The sequence below is a fragment of the Octopus bimaculoides genome, chromosome 1, assembly GCF_046866305.1.
Source record: "Octopus bimaculoides isolate indiv1 chromosome 1, ASM4686630v1, whole genome shotgun sequence".
In the NCBI taxonomy this organism is placed as follows: domain Eukaryota; kingdom Metazoa; phylum Mollusca; class Cephalopoda; order Octopoda; family Octopodidae; genus Octopus; species Octopus bimaculoides.
In genome coordinates, this window is record NC_142928.1 from 190,422,697 (window position 1) to 190,443,189 (window position 20,493).

Here is a 20,493-nt window from a genome sequence, read left to right on the forward strand (position 1 = left end):
GAAAGAAGATAAAACTCTCTTTCTGTTGGGTAAATGGCCCTGCTCAGTATGTCGAGAAGGAGTTGAAAGTAATTCCATTCGCTGCACCCAGTATAAGCTATGGACAAGTAAGAGGTAGATTAACAGATAAAGTTGTCTTCGTGTGTGACAGATGTGCAGGAACAATAAGCACAAAGAGCACATGGGACTTAGATTTTCTCAAATGCCCAAAAGGCTCTCTTGGACCAAATTAACAATGGTTGAAGATGCTCTGAAAGTATTGTTTCTAGAATAATGATAGAATGGAGGAAGTTCAGAGAGTTATTACCTATGTTGGCAATAAAAGGACTCTCCCTCAGAGTGAAATGTAGATTGTATGATGCTTGTGTACAGACGTCTATACTCCGTAGTAGTGAGACATGGGCTCTGAATATAGAAGACATGTAGACTGGAGAGAAATGAAGGCAATATGTTCCATTTGATGTGCAAGATCGGTGTGGCTGCACAACAAAGTGCAAATGTGTTGAGATAAAAGTTGGGCATAAGAGGGATCATATGTAGCATGCAAGAGAGAAGAGACTATGTTGGTTTGGACATGTGATGCATATGAATGAAGACAGCTGTATAAAGAAGTACCAAGCACTGAAAGTGGATAGTACTCATGGAAGAGGGTGACCCAGGAAGGTATCGGATAAAGTGGTGCAGACCGATCTCAGGATGTTGGGCCTCATGAAGGAAATGATAATGGGCCAAGAAGTCTGGTGATATGAGGTTCTTGAGAAGACCTGCCCACGTCAACAAAACTGAGTTGTAGTAGCACTGTGTTCCACCCACATGTAACAAGAACACTTTTCACACACCTTAACCCAACAAACCAAACTACATCTCTTCTCTTCCTCACATTTCCTCTTCCATGTACTATGCTCATCTCTCACACCCCAATCCTGTCCTCACTGCACTACTCACAGTATCATTGCTATCCAGTAGACCCCCATCCTCTCTATATACCCAAGTTTTCACCAGTCACTGCATTCCACAACCCCACACTCTACTCACACTATTTTTGGCAATACCCTGCCACTTATATATGACCTCCATACCCTGAGGGTGTGCCCTTGAACATGCCACCATCTATCTTTCTCTTCCTTTACTCTACTAATCCATTTATTTTCTGATCCTCGTCCCCTGTAAGTATGCCCAACACTTCGCCACCATCTCTCTCCTGCACTCTTACTGTCTCTTACTCTCTCTCCCCTTCTCTTGCTCTTCCCTCAGGTTGGGTAACCATGTATCTCCTTTACAGCAGCACACCTGTTTCCATCCTCACTTTTGATCACACTCTCCCTCTCTGGCCAGGTAACCACAAATCTCTCCTACACAAGATCACTTCCTCCAATGTCTCCTCCTCTCTCAAAGGATCTTTGTCTTGCAAGTTACTTGGTGACCCTACCAGTGCTGGTGCCACATAAAACGCATCCAGTCACACTGTAAAGTGGGTGGCATTTGAAAGGGCATCAAGCTGTAAAAACCATGCCACAACTGACCTACCTTGTGCTCATGCCACATGAAAAGCACCCAGTCCACATAGCTGGATGGTTAGTGTCAGGAAGAGCACCCAGTCATAAAAACCATGCCAAAACGGACACAGAAGTCTGGTGCAGTCTTCTGCCTTGCCAGCTCCAGTCAACCTGTTCAACCCATGCCAGCATAGAAAGCAGACATTAAACAATGATGATGAATCCTGTATGGATCAATATATTCTTTTATTTTACATTGAGCTATAATAATACAGTGCATGTCATTAATCATAAGATCTACAACATTAAATATTTCATATAACAGGATTTTACATATCTTTAATGCTAAAATCTATTGCTTTCTCCTATATCTGAAAGATGGATTAGTTTTCAGAAACATTTAAAAAAAAAATATCGATTAAAGATCAGAAAATAAATATGAAAGCAGAATTGTATCATACACAAGAGAAAGCAAATTTATAGAAAAATAATTAATTAAAATTTGAAGATGTCTTTTTGATGGAACTAACATTCTAATTAGTGTTAGATAATGATCATTTAAATAACACAGGAAAATGCTCAGAGGTATATTCCATCTAATTTTTATCCACTACTTTTTCCACATCCTATGTAATAATTTATGAGATAATGTTTTTATAAGATATTTTTTAATAAAGTGTTTAAGAACAAAGGCTACCACTTTCATTAAAGAAACTAGAAGATAATTATCTTATGACTGGTGTGATTGTTGCTCAGTGTTTGTGAGTGAATGACTGTTGCTCAACACAAATGATTGAGTGATTGTTGCTTAGCACAAGCGAGTGATAACTGCTGAGTGCATGTGAGTGAGTGACTGTTGCTCAGCATGAGTGAGTGACTGTTGCTCAGCATGAGTGAGCAATTGTTGCACGGCATGAGTGATGATTGTTGCACAGCATGAGTGAGAGTGATTGTCGCTCAGCATGAGTGAGATTGATTGTCGCTCAGCATGAGTGAGATTGATTGTCGCTCGACATGAATGAGAGTGATTGTTGCTCATCATGAGTGAACAAGTGATTGTTGCTCAGCACGAGTGAGTGATTGTTGCTCAGCATGAGTGAGTGATTGTTGCTCAGCATGAGTGAGTGAGTGTTTGGATTTTCTGTAAGGGTTAATTCCCTTAGCTTTTTTAAATGCTCAAAATAAGGGTTTCTTACAGTGGACACAGTTTGTGTGGACCCTGTCCCTCTTTCTTGTCCTTCAAACTTGCATTGCTCTGATGCAATAAGAACAACAAGATCAGTAGTTATCAGGATGCAGGATTTGTATAGAGTTGCCTTCTCACATATGATCAACAAAAGAGCTGAAGGGTCTGAGGAGGTGTCTGTGAGTGATGATGACCTGGAAGCAGTTCCATTACATGCAAATTATTCCATAGCTAGGACCCTAAACAGGAGCTACTGCTCTGTGTCTGAGTAGACCTGGGAACAATAGTGACTAACTAAAAGGGGGTCCCTACTCCTCAAAACCCTGGAATTATGAAACCAGGGCTTACCTAATGGATGCAGTTTTAAGTTTAAGTCAAACCCATGACAAATATGTGTGAGCATAGAGAGAAAGAGAAAGAGATGTGTATATCAACATGAAAATGGGTGCACTTGAAATACTGTAGTATTACACGAATGTAAACTTTTTATCTCATATCATATGAGAACAAAGGAATAAGTAGAAGTTAAAGTATCGGGATAAATAGAATTGACTAAAATTCTTAATGGTAGTGTGCCAGTATGGCCACTGTCCAATGTCAAGCTTATAAAAGAATAAAAGATTGTGGAATGACGGTAATGTGTATTTTGAGATAAATATATGGAAGGAGCTCAGAATTTACATATAAAATAGAAGCAATTTATTTGCCTATATATATATATATATATATATATATATATATATACACACACATATACATACCCACACACATCTTGGCATTCTTAAGCTATAGAATCTCTTTTGCATTCTGAAACAGCCAGCATGATTAATGTTTTTCTTGATTGTTTCTCTGAATACTTACAACGTCTTTCACTCTTCCCTCGAAACCTAGCATATGTATAGATATTGTGCTGCTCTCTACACCAATCAACTCTTGCAATTTCTTCTTCATGGCATATCAGCCAACATTAAACAACTGCCTCTTATTATTCAAGTCAATAGTTGTTAAGTTTGTTGTCAATTCCATACTAACTACTCCTGATGGTGAGTAAACTGCATTCTCAACTTATTTGGTACAGCCAAATAAGTGTAAGAAATATACTTCAAATTCACAGGCAACAGAAGCCTGAAAGCACATATTGCAGCAAAATCCAAAATATTTTAACACAGAAAGCTTTGCTGTTACATTGATTGAAAGACTATATCTAGCAGAGATCATTTACTATTGTTATGTGGGAAATATTCATTTTACAAACATAATCTGTGCAAAAGACTATTCAAAGGGCAGAATATATTTGCAAAAAGTCTTCAAAGACTTCAGCCATGTATTTTGGTTTCTAGCGAGGTCAATTAAATCCAACTTCTTAAGATTTTTCCAATCCAAGAAACAATAGAAAGCTCCCATGCAAACAAAGCTATAGCATTTGCACAATACTGAACATGATTGCTTGACTTACTGGAAATAGCAGCCAAGACTCTTAAATAAAGTTCTATCAATGAAAGGAATTTAGACACATTCATTGGATAATGTAATGAAATAAACTGCATGAAAAGGTTGGATGGTTATGGATGGAATGCCTTATGAGTCTGCTGTAACTGTAACAACCATTGCTTATATTACCTGTCAACATAAAAGACGAGTCTGCTTTTTACTCAACTTCTTTAGGGTCCTAGTATGGCTCCTGGCCTTGCCTGCTCCTGTCAAACCATCCAATGCATGAGCATGGAACATGAATGTTAAATGAGGATGATCATCATCTCCTGTTAGTGGTTGCCAAGTGGGACATCTTTCATCTCATGATTAAAAATATTAAAACCAAATAATATTTCAGACATCATTTAGAAGCAATCAAATGACTCCTTGTTCACTTAAAATGTCCTCAGTTGTTCATTATATTTTAGCCAGAGTAAGGACATATAAGAATACACTGGAGAATGCCATTTCTGATATTCCAAAAATTTTAAATGGTTGTCACCACTGGAATGTCTGTTCAATGAGCTCTTACCAGAGCTAAATAGAAACAAATCAAAGCATAACACTTCATTGTCCCATCATAATCTGTTAGTAGCTAAGGTTATTGCTCCATCATTGCAAAAGCCTTTGGAGCTGAAACGCTTACAAGAATAAAAGAATAGTTTATAAATAGAAGGCCTCTCTATCTCTTATTCAGGAAGACTACATTTCTTATAAAAAACGGCCAGATTTATTTACAGCACTAAAGCACAAGTGTGGCTGTGGGGTAAGAAGCTTGCTTCCCAACTGCATGGTTCTGGGTTCAGTCCCACTGCATGGTACCTAGGGCAAGTGTCTTCTACTTTAATCTTGGACTGACCAAAGCCTTGCAAGTGGATTTGGCAGATGGAAACTGAAAGAAACCCATCATATGTGTGTGCGCGTTTTGCCCCACACCACTGCTTGACAACTGATGTTGGTTTGTTTATGTCCCTGTAATTTAGTGGTTTGGTAAAAGAGACTAATAGAATAAGTACTAAGGTTTAAAAAACATAACTACATTTGATAAAAAGTTCTTCAAGGCGATGCACCAGCATGGCTGCAGTCTAATGACCAAAACAAATAAAAGGCATAAGGAAAAAAAAATCAAATATGAACAGCTGCTGACTTCTTACAAAGCATAAACATATTTGCAGTATTCATTGATTACTGACTGACAGCATATCTGAAACTGACCATCACTGCACTCTTACATACATGCACACTTTATACAATATTTATGTCATTCTTTGAAATGTAAGTCTTCTCACACCAACGTTTAAAAAAAAAGTTCACTGTGAGAGATATCTCACATTTATCACTGATACTACAGCAATGATAAATGTGAAATATCTCTCTATTCATATCAATGTAGTATAAACTTTATGCTGCTACCTTACTATTTTTCTTTTATGGTGTTAGGCAAGAAGGGGGATTTCATCAATGATTTAATCCTATAATAACCCTAACTCTGGTTTACTTTCAAAACCTACACTAAGCATTTTGGTCAATTTTTCTTCCTGAGAAATATAAATATTTCGGTATCTCTCTTCTCTCCCCAAGTTTTCTTGCCATCCATAGTTTCTTTTTACAGATGTTATCCACTTATCTCTCTAATTCTTTAACACTATTAGTACAGAATTAACAGCTCTACAACAGTACATTCGTAATAATCTTGATTCTGTCAACTTCAATGCTTCCTAGGGCTCTTCTCCAATTCCCCTACATTTGGTAGCGTCTAACATTAATTCACAGCCCTTTACTATGAGGCAAGTATAACCCTTTCATATTCCTTCCCATACTAGAGAATAAAAAAAGAAAAGAGGAATGTTGGCATATTTTTAACAAAATCATCATCATCATCATCATCATCATCGTTTAACGTCCGCTTTCTATGCTAGCATGGGTTGGACGATTTGACTGAGGACTGGTGAGCCAGATGGCTACACCAGGCTCCAATCTGATTTGGCAGAGTTTCTACAGCTGGATGCCCTTCCTAATGCCAACCACTCCGAGAGTGTAGTGGGTGCTTTTACGTGCCACCCGGCATGAAGGCCAGTCAGGAGGTACTGGCAATGGCCATGCTCAAAATGGTGTATTTTACGTGCCACCTGCACAGGAGCCAGTCCAGCGGTACTGGCAACAATCTCGCTCGAATGTCTTTTCACATGCCAGGAAGGCGACGTTGGTAATGATCATGCTCAAATGGTGCTATTTACGTGCCACCGGCATGGAAGCCAGACAGCTGGTGTTCTGGCAACGATCACGCTCAGACGGTGCTTTTATTTTAAAATAAAAGAAATTAAATGAAATAAACAGTTTAGAAGGTAACGATAGCTCAAACATTTTCAGACTGACTGATGAAACTGGGGCCATAACAGAAAAAAGTGATGAGAAACTACCAGACACTGATGTATTGATATATACAATATAGCAATTTCATTAATTCGACTGTACTAGTTACATAGTGTGTGTGTGTGTGTATGTACAGGAGTAGCTGTGTGGTAAGTAGCTAGCTTACCAGCCACATGGTTCCAGGTTCAGTTCCACTGTGTGATACCTTGGGCAAGTGTCTTCTACTACAGCCTCAGGCTGACCAAAGCCGTATGAGTGGATTTGGTAGATGGAAACAGGAAAAAGCCTGTCATATATATATATATATATGTATGTATGTATGTATGTTTGTCCCCCCACCATCGCTTGACAAGCGATGTTGATGTGTTTATGACCCCATAACTTAGTGGTTTGGCAAAAGACTGATACAATAAGTAGCAGGCTTACAAAGAATAAGTCCTGGGGTCAATTTGGTCAACTAAAGGTGTTGCTCCAGCATGGCCACAGTCAAAATGACTGAAACAAATAAAAGAACTAAAAAAAAAGAAAGAATAAAAGAATATACTGAGATTTTGAAAGTATCTAGCTTTCATTTCTATTTACTAAACAAGGTCTTGATAGAATGACCTTGAAACTAACCTAACTTCTAGTTGTATTTATTTAGGGTTCATCTGGTATCTGACTAACATGGCATCAATCCTATTTTTGGGATTCTAAATAATGACAATGTAGAACTAAAGAATCGTGGAAACTTTGAGAAGCTATTATTTGCAAGTGACAACTTTTATCATTAGAGTCAAGAGGCCATTGAGTGTGATTTAGTCCAAACAGTCATCATTATCTCAGAATAATCTAAAATGTACAAGACCTATTAAATTAATAACATTGTCTCAATGAGAGATCTTTGTAAGAAGCTTTATTGAAATTTGTAATTGCATTTGCATCTGGCCTGCAATAAAACTTCCCATCAGCCTACACACACGAGCTAATTTGCATAAATGCTATAGGTCAAAACCAAAACAAACTTTAGCATGTATGTACTAAAGTTACCATTATTAATACAAATTATTGATTAAAAGTGTATTAAGTGCAAAATTGTATAAGACTGAAATATTCTGTAACTTTAACGTCATTGATTTATCCAAAATAAAATGATTTCAAAAATCAACTTTGGGAAATAGTTACTTCAGAATGCTGGCTTTACAGATGAGATAAGATTTAAAATGGCTACAAATGGAAGTTTCCAACCAAAATACTGCCTTTATAATATAACAGCATACAAAAATACAGTTTTGTTGTTTCTGTTTCCTATACAAATTCATGCAGATACAGACAATCAGGTGCACACTAAATCTAGTCATTATCCTTGATTGTAAATGTAGTTTTTACTTCTAAAATCTGGCTAATTTTAGAAATATATTTTGCTAAAGCAGCTCTGAAAACTCTTGTTCACATAATTTTCAAAAATTCTTTTCTGATAAAGAGAATAGTTAATTAGTATTTAAATGTTTCTGCAATAAAGAAATCTTTCACACTATTGAAGCTCATTAATTAAGGAGAAAAAATAAAGAGAAACAACCATTAAAGTGAAGGGGGATTGAATGATTGCTACAACAACATAAAACAAGAGGTTAATTAGTAATTATCTTGTAATTTAAAAATAGTTAGCAGAAGTGTTTATTTCTAGTGCTTAAATCATTTGAAAGCATTAGTAGTATAAATCTTTTACCCATTGACCCAAACATCATATGACAAAATAACATGGATCTCCGAATGGTTTTACAATTGTCATTATTAATGGTTATCTTCGTAAGCAACGTGGTGTGTCAGTTATATTTTAACAGAGTAAAAGAATTACATAGTCATGCAATCTGCCAATTGACTTTCAACTAGCACTTGACTAGAACAACTCACATTTCATGGGTCATTATACATATATATAAGACAGAACTGCTGTAATTAAAATGCAACCTGACAAGGAAATTGTTTTACTCAAGACCATCACGCCAAATATCCTATGCTTTAAGACAAAATGAAAGCATAGCAAATCTGATTTACCCATAATAACACCTCCAACACTGAATAAGTCTAGAACAATCAATAATAATTCTTTTAGAAAGGTACTAATATCATAAATTTCCACTTTCTGTCCTTTGAATCATGAAACACAAGTTAATTCTACTACATATGAATTACAGTACTTCTGATGTTGAGGTGATAGCCTATCCCATAGTCACTAGTTTAAATCTTACTACAGTCACTTAGGATTGTCTCTGCATAAGGTATTTAATTACTTCGTGCATATCTACCAAAGCTACCTCCTAGTGGTACCCATCAGTACCTCATTCTGAGGATTTTCATGTCCCTGTTACATCACACTATTGCAGCAATGCCAATGGAGCTCTTCCTAATCTACATTATATAAATAAGCCATTTGATCTGAGGAAACTAGCACCGGTCTGCATTGGCACTTACTATAAAAGGCTCAAAAGTAGAATAAATATGCTTGTTATGATGGAGACCTTTTAGTATGATAATGACTTAGTTGCTGCCACATTTAATAACAGACTCCTATGCAAACATTATTACTCTTCACTCTTTATTGGTCTGGACAGGACTAAAAGAAACTGCATCTGCATGTGAGGAAGTATTAAAACCAACACTTGGTGGATAAGACAGAGTGTAGCATGAAAAGAGGAAAGGTGGTTGTACTGGGTGGTATATTGCATGCAAATTCAAAAGGTAGTAGTAGTAGTAGTAGTAGTAGTAGTAGTAGTAGTAGTAGTAGTAGTAGTAGTAGTAGTAGAGGCAAATCATTGGTGAGCATCAAGCTCTCTGATCACAGCAGACCAATCTTTTTTGGATCATGTCTTTCCCATCACACTCAAACTACTCTCCAGAGATATTCAAGAGTTTGATAATGATCAACGATCTCACAAGAATTTATCCTAACACACACACACACACACACATGCAAATTCTTATTCTGGCTCAGAATAAGAAGCCTTTATTTAGTAAAGGTGAATATTTTCTATAAAGATTATTTGACATGTATGAACAATATGATGGTCTTGGTTGTTGATGAGAAAAGAGAAATATCAAAAAAATATTTCCTTGGCTTATGCAGATTGGTGCTGTTGAATGTAAGTTGGTTGTTTTAAGCATATTGGTGCAATAAATATAAATAAAGGTTTAGGAAATTGTTGCAACAATTGCAAAAAAATCTGAAATAACAGTTTTGTTTGAAAGTTGGCTATTTTTAAAAAAGTATCTATCTCAATGGCACCAACATTACTAGTTCTGTATAAAATATGATACTCAGTCAAATCATAAATGATTTATACATTGAAAAGTCTTTTAAATTCTCTGGCAAATTTAATTTTATCATATTGATGTGACATTGTTTTAAACATTTATTTCTACCACTGAGCAAAGAATATGCTGTTTAAAGTTAGAACAGTCATCAATTTTAATATTAGAAATTTTAAGTACAAATCAAATTTCAGAAAAACTGAAAAATAAGTCTCCTTGCTGACAATTTAAAATTATTTTTCCTTACATTTTTTAATTTGAATTACTGTACTTATTTCTCCCTTTGCACTGGGGAATATGACATTATTCTTAGACTTCATGTCAGCAAATTTTACATAAAATATCTTTCATGTACTGTTATTATTATTATTACCATGTTAATACTCAAATTGCTTCCAGTAAAATCAAAAGATTGATCAAATATTAACATAGATCAGTTCACATCACTACCTTATCATATATTCCCAATATTTACTATATAAGGAAGATAGGAGACTGAAACTACATATTACAGGACTTGTAATATATGAGTAAGTTTGTTTTTTTTATTTCCATTTTCCTTTCTAACTTTTAGAAGTTAGCATTTGGACACTATTCTAAGATGACTCTAAAAGTAGTTCACCATATTTAGAGGAAGCAGCATCTGAAACTTCTGTTGTAGAATAATCATTATTTTTATGCTTTCCAATAGTTTAGTAATAATTGACTCACAAATGCATTCACACACACACACACACTATCTATTCATCTGCCTACACACACATACACTGAAAAATACTACTCATACATAAACATCACCAAAATTATGTAATACTTTTGCTGAGGATAATTTTTTTTTTTTTTTGCCTTATCAAATTTTTAACGTAGGTTCTCATTTTTCAAGAAATAATCCAATTTTCAAAGAAATAATGTGAAGACATGGAGTCGCTGAATTGTAGTTTAGAGTTTAAGTTGAATTATTTATTTATCTCCACACTGAAGCACTTTCAGTAATAGTAGGATCATCCTTAATATAAATAGAACGTTTAAAAATGGATCATTCTGCTTCATACATTTCTCTCCCCCAAAATATAATAAATGGAATAAACGTACATGAACATATATATATATATATATATATATATATATATATATATAATGTATGTATACACGTACATAGGCATACATGTTCTCATACTCAAAATAAATATTCTTACACATAGAAAATCAATTATGTTAATCCTATTCACAGAGGAAAGAAAATATTTATGATACCAGGTCTACTCTAACTCAAGTAGAAACATAGATACATTTGCTTTTAAATTTTAAAACATGCACAAATACATCAGCATTCACATATGTATGTTTTCCAATATGTATATCACCAGATATGTAAACTTTATGAATATTTAACAATAGAGTGAAGCATATTTTCATGAAATACTGAAATAACGAATGGAGAATTAAAGTCTAGAATTTGGCATCAAGATTAATCTTCTTTATAATTTATTATAAAACACACAAGCGGATATAACATAGAGAGAAAAGAGAATGTGTGTGTGTGTGTGAATGAGACAGAGAAATAGAGAGATTCAACAAGATTTTGTAAGAGAGGCTTGAGCGGGAATGAAGAGAAAGAGATGGAAGGACAAAGAATAATCTCAAAAAGGATAGAGGAGACAAATTTACTGTATTTGCTGGCATATAAGACAACCCTATTTCACAAGTATATTTTGTATAAAAACACATTTAGTGTGTTTCATCATACACTCTGTAAAAAATATTTTAAAGTGATTTTTCTCTGGAAAATCTATGATGATCTGTATATGTAAATATACAGCTGTAACACCATACTGGAATAAAATATGAAACCACAAATTTATCATAAATTACATTATGGGGCTACTGTATCTTAGTTTTTTTTTTTCAGATCAACTGTATAGTTGTTTATATTTTGGTCAAGAGAATTATCATATAGAATGTAAAACTTGTATTTCTGGCTGTGATATTTTATGTAACCCTAATCAAATACCAAGGTAGCACACCACCACTATGATTTTGTTGTCATCCACTCATTGCAAATAACTGACAGATGAATGGAAGTTTGACATTCTATTCATCTTTCTAGGAGAATTTTTCATTTAAAAAATTATAAAAGGTTTCTTAGAGATATTAAAGTTATGATATAATGTAAGACATATATAAGGTGTAGGTTATATATACTTAGGAAAGAGGTATAATGAGATGGTGTGACCTTTGCACATAATTGCCAATGAACTGTTAGCAATTTTTCATTCGTTTGTGCTAAGAGACTTGGCTTGTTTTCAATATTTCATTTTAAGTAGCAATTATTATACCTCTCTAACCTGTTCACTTGATCTACCATCCATAAAATAACCACATTAGACATTGAGAAATTTTGGGTTACATTTAAGAGTCAAACAAGTGCGTATTAGAAGATGGCAAATATGGTAGATCATCATCATCATTTAACATCTGTTTTCAATACTGGCATGGGTTGGAAAGTTTGACAGGAGCTGACAAGCTAGAGAGCTGCACCAGTTGTCCATTTTGGCATGGTTTTTAAGGCTGGATTTCCTTCTTAACAGCAACCACTTCAGAGAGTGTACTGGGTGCTTTTTATGTTGTGCCAGCACAGGTGCTTTATACAGGGCACCAGCATGTGTGCTTTTCAAGCGACACCAACATGGGTGCTCCCTATGTGATCCCAACATGGGTGCTCCCTATGTGATCCCAACATGGGTGCTCCCTATGTGATCCCAACATGGGTGCTTTTTGCGTGGCACCAAGATGAGTGCTTTATATGTGGCACCAGCACAGGTGCTATATATTTGATACCAGTATGGGCGTTTATACATGGCACCAGCAGAGGTGCTTTTTCATGGCACAAGCTTAGGGCTTAGGTACTTTATTTCATGGCATTCGTCACATATATGATCTGTTGAAATATTAAGCTTCAAACTGAAGATCTTGAGAAGATTATCCACTGATTAAATTAATATGTTAGTGCTTGGTTATAGTATGGTGATGAAATGGGGTTTGAGTGAAGCTTTTGACAGTCATTAAATGCTCTGTAGGAGAACAGAACTAGTTTATCTATTGTGGTTTTGAATATAAATTGGACCTTAAATACTTGCTTCAGAAGATGCCCAATCTTAAAAAAGTTAGTAGATTGAATAGATCACAAGATTTCTAGTGAAGTGAATGGTTAATGTAGCAAGATTATCTACTTGCTATAAGGAAAAGTATAAAATTTAACAAGATCATTTGGTTTTTAATTGGGGAAGGAAGAGAAAGGCCGCACCAATGACCTTTTCAGTTCATCCAAGACTGATGAAGTTAATGCTGTTACTGTTGGTTAGCTTGAACTGCTGCAGAGAGAGTGAGAGAGAGAGAGAGATTTCAGGGTACTGAGAATTGCAAGACTGTATAAATTATTTATTGCAGTGTTTTGGTGGGATTGGGTAGACATAGACACACAGTTTCAGAGGATCAGAAATTATTACAGAATTAATGAAACAAAAGACATCTATGAGCCAGTAGTTGTGCCATGTGAGTGAGTGAATTTTAACCAAACTGTCTAATATCATACATATAAGAAATTTCCAAGATGACATAATATGTATCTGGAAGAACAGCAGAATCCCAGATACTGTGCTTATTTGTGTGTCCATGAATGATTTGTTTCTCCCAAAGCCTTTGATGTTAGATTGAATCCATTGTTTTACTGCCACATCCTGGTACTTTCGATGTCTTTAGCAGTTCTTACTCTAAGTATTTGGGCCAGGCCATTGAAGTTAAACAATATTTACATGCTTACACATTGTGTGTGAATGACAAGAAAGATGCTCATATATCATCATCATTTTATAATGATTCTGCTTGTCATTGCATTACTTAGCCTGTTGGTAATGCTTTCACATGATTAGAGAAAAAGAGGGTAAGAGAAGAGAGAAAACGAAGGAGAGAGAAGTGTCCATGATGTAAGGTAGAGGGAATGTAATTGTTACGCTTTCATATGATTAGTCGAAGGGAAAGAGAGGAGAGAAAAAAAAGGAGAGAGGAAAAGAGGATAAGGCAAAGAGACAGAAAGAGGGAGAGAGAAGCATCCAAGATGTAAGGTAGGGGGAACATAATATTTATTATGTGGTCAAAAAAGTTAGTTGAAGGTAGAGGAGGAAAGTTAAAAATATAATTTTAGCAGAGAGGTGATGTTCTGATGGTGAGGTTAAAGAAAGGCAGAGAAAGAAGTAAGAAGAGAGAGGGAGATAGAGGAGAGAGAGAGATGATGATGATGGTGATAGTAGTGGTGGTGGAGATGGAGGTGGTGGTGGGATAGTGAAAAGTGTATTTTTTTTTAATTGAAGTTTTTTGTATCACCTATCACTTAATGCATGCGCCTAAGTGCAATTCCATGAAATATTCATGCCTATATACATGGCAGATATAAGCAATTTAACTAAAGGTTGTACAGGATATTTTTTTTTTTTGTTTATGAGGAAAATGGAAAAATAAGAGTGAATGTTTATATTTTATGAGTGTTGTGTATTAAGTCTATAAAATTGCATTAAGTATACAAAATGTATATATAAAGTGCATTAAGCAATCAACGTATTCCAGTTTCTTTCACTTTTCAATGAGTAGCAGATAAGCAACTATCTTTCCATATAGACACAACACAGGCTATGCTTTCAGTTTTTTTTTGTTTGGATAAAGTTTTCAGAAATAACCCAATAAGTTTGCCATATATATATATATATATATATATATATATATATATATATATATATATATATATATATATATATACACACACACACACACACACATATTTATATGATTTTTGAGTTTCATTTAAATTTCTGAGAGAGTTCAAGCCAGTTGCTAACAAAGCATCAAGGCTTTTTGAGTTAAGAGTCTTCTCGGTGTTTGTAACTATGTGGTTGAATTGGTGTGTTGGTTGAGCTGTTGATGCACACACTCAAGTGTGTGCACCTATTCACCCAAAGAATCTCAGATGAAGAATCTTTGAAATTGCTTACAAATCATCAATGTGCCACTAATAGATTGCATTTGGAGAATTCATGTTTCTTATGTTCTTTTTCTATGAAACCAGGTATTTCAAGGTTTTGTGAAAATTTGTTGGTACATAACCTAATGCACATATGATGATAGGTACAAATGAGAATTCGTAGTGAAGGCGCATGGCTCAGTGGTTAGAGCGCCGAGCTTACGATCGTGAAGTTGTGAGTTTGAATCCCGGACCGGGCTGCGTGTTGTATTCTTGAGCAAAACACTTTATTTCATGTCGCTCCAGTTAACTCAGCTGCAGAAATGAGTTGCGACATTACTGGTGCCAAGCTGTATTGGCCCCTTTGCCTTTCCCTTGGATAACACTGGTGGCATGGAGAGGGGAAGCCAGTATGCATGGGCGACTGCTGGTCTTCCATAAACAACCTTGCCCGGACTTGTGCCGGAAGGGTAACTTTCTAGGTCTAGGTGCAATCCCATGGTCAGTCATGACCAAAGGGGGTCTCAGCTCAGTCAAGGTACAAGAGCTGTAAGTTCTGCATTAGTTCCCCATAAATGCTCTCTTTTGCCTGGACTTTTGATAGTACATTCACATCTGCTGAGCAGCTGACCTCTACAACAGCACATAACGTTTGTTCTTTCTCCCACAGAAAGAATATCAGGTCTATCATGTTTGCATCAAAATGATGTTTTTACTGGGGGTGTTTTACCAGTATTCTTGTTTTTAAAGGTGTGAACACCTGCTGATTCTTACATATCTTTGATGTATATGTCAAGGCAGTCCTTCCTACAGATAACATTGTAAATAGTCTTTGCAACTATATCATCCTTCAGGGGCAGGTAGTATCTCATAGACATTTTGGGGCAGCTGCTGATCATGTGGGTGATATCTTCACATTATTGTAGCAGAGCCAATATTTTCTATCACAACATGTAGGTCTGGTGGTATCTTCATCCCTCTTACTTGTGAGGTATTTTCCTGGAGAGCGAAGGTATATCCTTTTAGGTGGGATATAATGTATCAAGGTGTCACACAGTGGGACTGAAGCCAGAACTATGTGGTTGGGAAGCAAGCTTCTTACCACACAGCCACACCTAATATGTTTTGCTGCCCTGGGTCAAGAGGCTGGCTGCTGGAAGTGACTATGTTTGGCAACAGGACTCTGCACCATGCCACACAAGCAGGAGAACCCAGTCATGGCTGTCAGACAATTTCTGTGACCACATCACCCCTAACATCTGGCCATCTGACTCCCTAGAATGCAATCCCTTTGATTATTATGTGTGGGGTGCAGTTGAGCAAGAGACCAAAGGCAAGGATTGTGGCAGCATTGACCAACTTAAACAAGGAGACTGTCCAGAAGAGTTGCAGGAGATTCCAAAGTTGTCTGGAGGCCGTGGTTGAAGCCAATGGCAATTTTATTAAATGAATTTACTGTTTGGTATGTCAAGTTATTTTCATTTTTGCATGATTTAGACAACAGTTTATTCACTGCACCTTGTGCGTGCGTATATATATATATATATATATATATATATATATATGACAAGCTTCTTTTAGTTTCTGTCTACCAAATCCACTCACACAGATTTGGTCAGCCTGAAGCTATAGTAGAAGACACTTGCCTAAGGTACCATGCAGTGGAACTGAATCTAGAACTATGTGGTTGGGAAGCAAGCTTCTAACCATACAGCCACACCTCCTCCTATGTTTATTTTTGTTTTTAATATATAGAATTAAACACATATTTAAGGAAGCAATACACCAAGTGAAACATATCACAGTAAACAGAACAATCCTCTGAGTACCATCATTATAACAATATTAACAACATTTACAATTGTAAAACTGCACTTACTGCCTTCAGATTATTTTCTTTTATATTTTAACATTTTAAAATGACATTTTCTATTAAAGGGATTCTTGAATAGTTTTCTTATATTAAAAAAGATGACAATGATTTTCTATCTCAATAAATTTATTTGATTTGAGATTATTTTCCATCAAGTTTCCAAATTTTTCTCTTTTTACATTAACCATTACATGCAAGCATGCAAAATGGATGTAAAATGACTATGATGATTCTAGAAGTTTGTTATAAATGTTAAAAGATAGGATAGGATAGGATTTCTAACATATGTGCCTTCTCAATTATGTATATTTACAAATAGAATTTTGTGTGCATATGTGTGTAAATAAGTGCATGCACACTAAATATATATAATAAATCTGAAAATAAAGTGCATTCAAAATTATTCACTGTATTAGGGTGGATTAGGATGAGGAAGTATATGCACACAGATGTTTGTTTAAGCACACTGAACCAACACTCCATACCAACTGAGGTTGAATTAAGAAACTAGAAAGAATTCATAAACTAAAACCAACCTCATATAATTAATTTGAAAATCCAAATTGTAAAGCAAATCTTCTATAAAGCTTTGCTTTTCTAATGAGGCAGCCTTCAGCAATTCACTTTCATATTGCATATTTTATGAAGTAAACATAGTAAACTGACATGGCCACAAGTGGAAGTATATAGTCAATTATACCAACTTTAGTACTAGGCTGGTACTTTGATTTATTAATTTCAGAAAGTTGTTCAACAAAGTCAGCCTCATCAGGTACCAACTTTCAAATCACAAATAGATTGTGAAATGAAACAGACTGTCATTGAATATCTTGCAATATTGTGTTAGCACACTAATTCATAAACTAAATAGAACATTTTGAAAATGGCTTGGCTTATTGCAATAGCATACTTTAATATATTTGATGTCTGTTAGTATAGAAACTGATGTATAATTTCTGAAATCTAGCAGTAGTAATATCAATGGAATTGCTTGACATAATTAAATTCTTAAAAGGAATATGTTTGTAGCTAGTTTACTATAGAGATAACAATAGAAATAAAGGTAGCATTACTACACAGGCAATATGTTACAAACTTATCTACAAATAATATAATTGGATTATACACAAAATTCTTCAAAATTTATCTTCCTACATTTTAAAACCTTTATCAATTCATTTCTACAATTTTATCTTTCCTCAAATAACTAATAATGGTCTTTTTTCTGTTTTATTCCCATTTAAAATACACTCCCATTTCTGTATCTCTTATTCTCATATCTGGTACTAAATTCTAGCAACAAATTTGGCAACCCAGTAGTTGACAAAAATGTTTAACAATTTCCTTCTGTCAACTTTATGGTGTATACATCATTGATTTATCTTGTTTTATACATTACAGGACATTTTTCTGGAAAATATTTCATTTATATATAGTTTTAATCAAAATTGGTTCTTTTTTTTTATTTTCTAGATACAACTCCAGAAGTGAACATGTAAGATTTAACAGCTGAAAGATTTCAATTTGAACCCACTAAACTGCAGTCTGAATGTTTTTTCAATCTGAACAATTCATGGTCTTATTTAATTCATATACTTTAAGATGTGTTACATAATTTTAAACTTATTACTAAATGTTCACTATTAAGTAATTTATACCTGATGTCAACAAATTTATAAAGCAACCCAACACAACAGTTTATGTAGTTCCAGTTACATTAAGGCTTTAATAAGATTTGCTTTGATGGAAAATGTGATGCTGCTTTCCTTGTCAAATCTGTGTGTTTTTTCTAAAGATTGTATCAAAAAAATTATTTTGATGGATGAGTGGAATGACTGATTGATCAATAAATACACAGATATACAAGTAAGTATTCAAATGAAGAATTATCAAAACAGATGTTCAGAAAAGTCTATAAACCACATACATGAAAAGGTCAGTTATGTTCAGAATTGACAGGCGGGAATAAATAGAAATTTCTGTCAAAGCAATTGGAGTGTCAATCAAGAATTGTATTCAGCCTGACAAAGTATCCTTGGAGATTTACACAGAAAATACACCAAAATATTTGAGCACCACATGAAAAGTATATTATTAAATTAATGATTCAGCCTTTGGAACTGCTTTCAAAAAATACAATTCAAAGCATACATATATACTTTGTATATACATCAAAGTATATACTGCCAAATCCACTCACACTTTGAACAACTAGTTGCCTGCTCATTGTACTGATCCCTGCATACAAATGAGTTCAAATATATTACTGGTTTAGAGAAAATATTGAATGCCAAAAGCTGTTTTCAACTTAAGTCTTTTTACAGAAAAGACTGCATAGCAGCTCTCTAACTCCATAGATTAACCACAGGAATTGTTCTTAAAATGAGGCTCCTAGATATTATCTTTTATCTTTCACTTCTTTCAGACTGTGGCCATGCTGGGGCACTGCCTTGAAGGATTTTTGTTGAGTGTATCGACCCCAGTACTTATTTATTTTCTATTTTATCAGTCTCTTTTGACAACCAGTGTTAGTGTGTTTATGGAGATGTAAACACACCAACACTGGTTGTCAAGTGGTGGTGGGGGACAAACACAAACACGCACACACATATATATATATATATGTGATGAATGTACTGTTCTGTGATCAACAAGAAAAGTACTCCATCTGGTGAGAGATAAATATTATTTGATAGACATAATACATGTTTATATGTGCTACTAATAGTTTCATGTGTTGAGAAATACCTCAAACATATTCATAACGCACACACCACATAATATAACAAACTAAAAATTGAATGAGAGAAGAAATGTGAAAAGTTGAGAAGGAAGCATATAGAAAATGTGTAAGATTAAAAAATAGAAAATGTGTAAGATTAAAAAATAGAAAATGTGTAAGATTAAAAAATAGTAAATGAAAAACAGAAAACAAAAAGCTAAAAAAAAGGTAAAAAAATGGGCTTCTTTCAGTTTCTGTCAATCAAATTCACTCATAACCTATAGTAGAAGGCACTTGCCCAAAGTCTCACACAGTGGGACTGAACCTGGAACCATGTGGTTGGGAAGCAAACTTCTTACCACACTGCCATACCTGCACCTTACATTTATCTTCCACTCTGGTATGAGTTGGATGCTTTGACGAGTTCCAATGAGTCAGAAGGACTGTCATACCTCAGTGTGTCTTTATACATAGGTTTATTAAGGGTAACAAACAAGCTTGTAGCTGAGAAAGACAGAAATGAAATGATGACATCAAGGACTAGATGGAAGAGAACCCTGATAGAATGTACAATTGCAACCTGGGACTACAATGTGTAGTGTGGAGTGGTGGTTGTACCTGATTCCCCACCACCACTGACTCAACTATGAGGATGGAGTATGAATGTTTTTGTACAACAAACAAAAACACTATTTAATAATCCAACAATAATCAACCAAAAGAAAATGTTATTAAATTTCTTTGATAGAATTTCCCAAGCAAAATCATGGTTAGGAAGACCATTATCATTCATCATCATTGTTTAATGTCTGCTTTCCATGCTAACATGGATTGGACAGTTTGACTGAAGACTGGCAAGCCAGGAGGCTGTTCTAAAACGGTTTCTAGAGCTGGATGTCCTTCCTAATGCCAACCACTCAGAGCGTAGGGGGTGATTTTTACATGCCACTAGCATGAGGGCGTCAGGTGACACTGGCATCGACCACACTTGAATGGGGCTTTTTATGTGCCACCAGCATGGGTGCCAGTCAGGCAGCACTGATATCTAATTTTCTACACTTATATGAG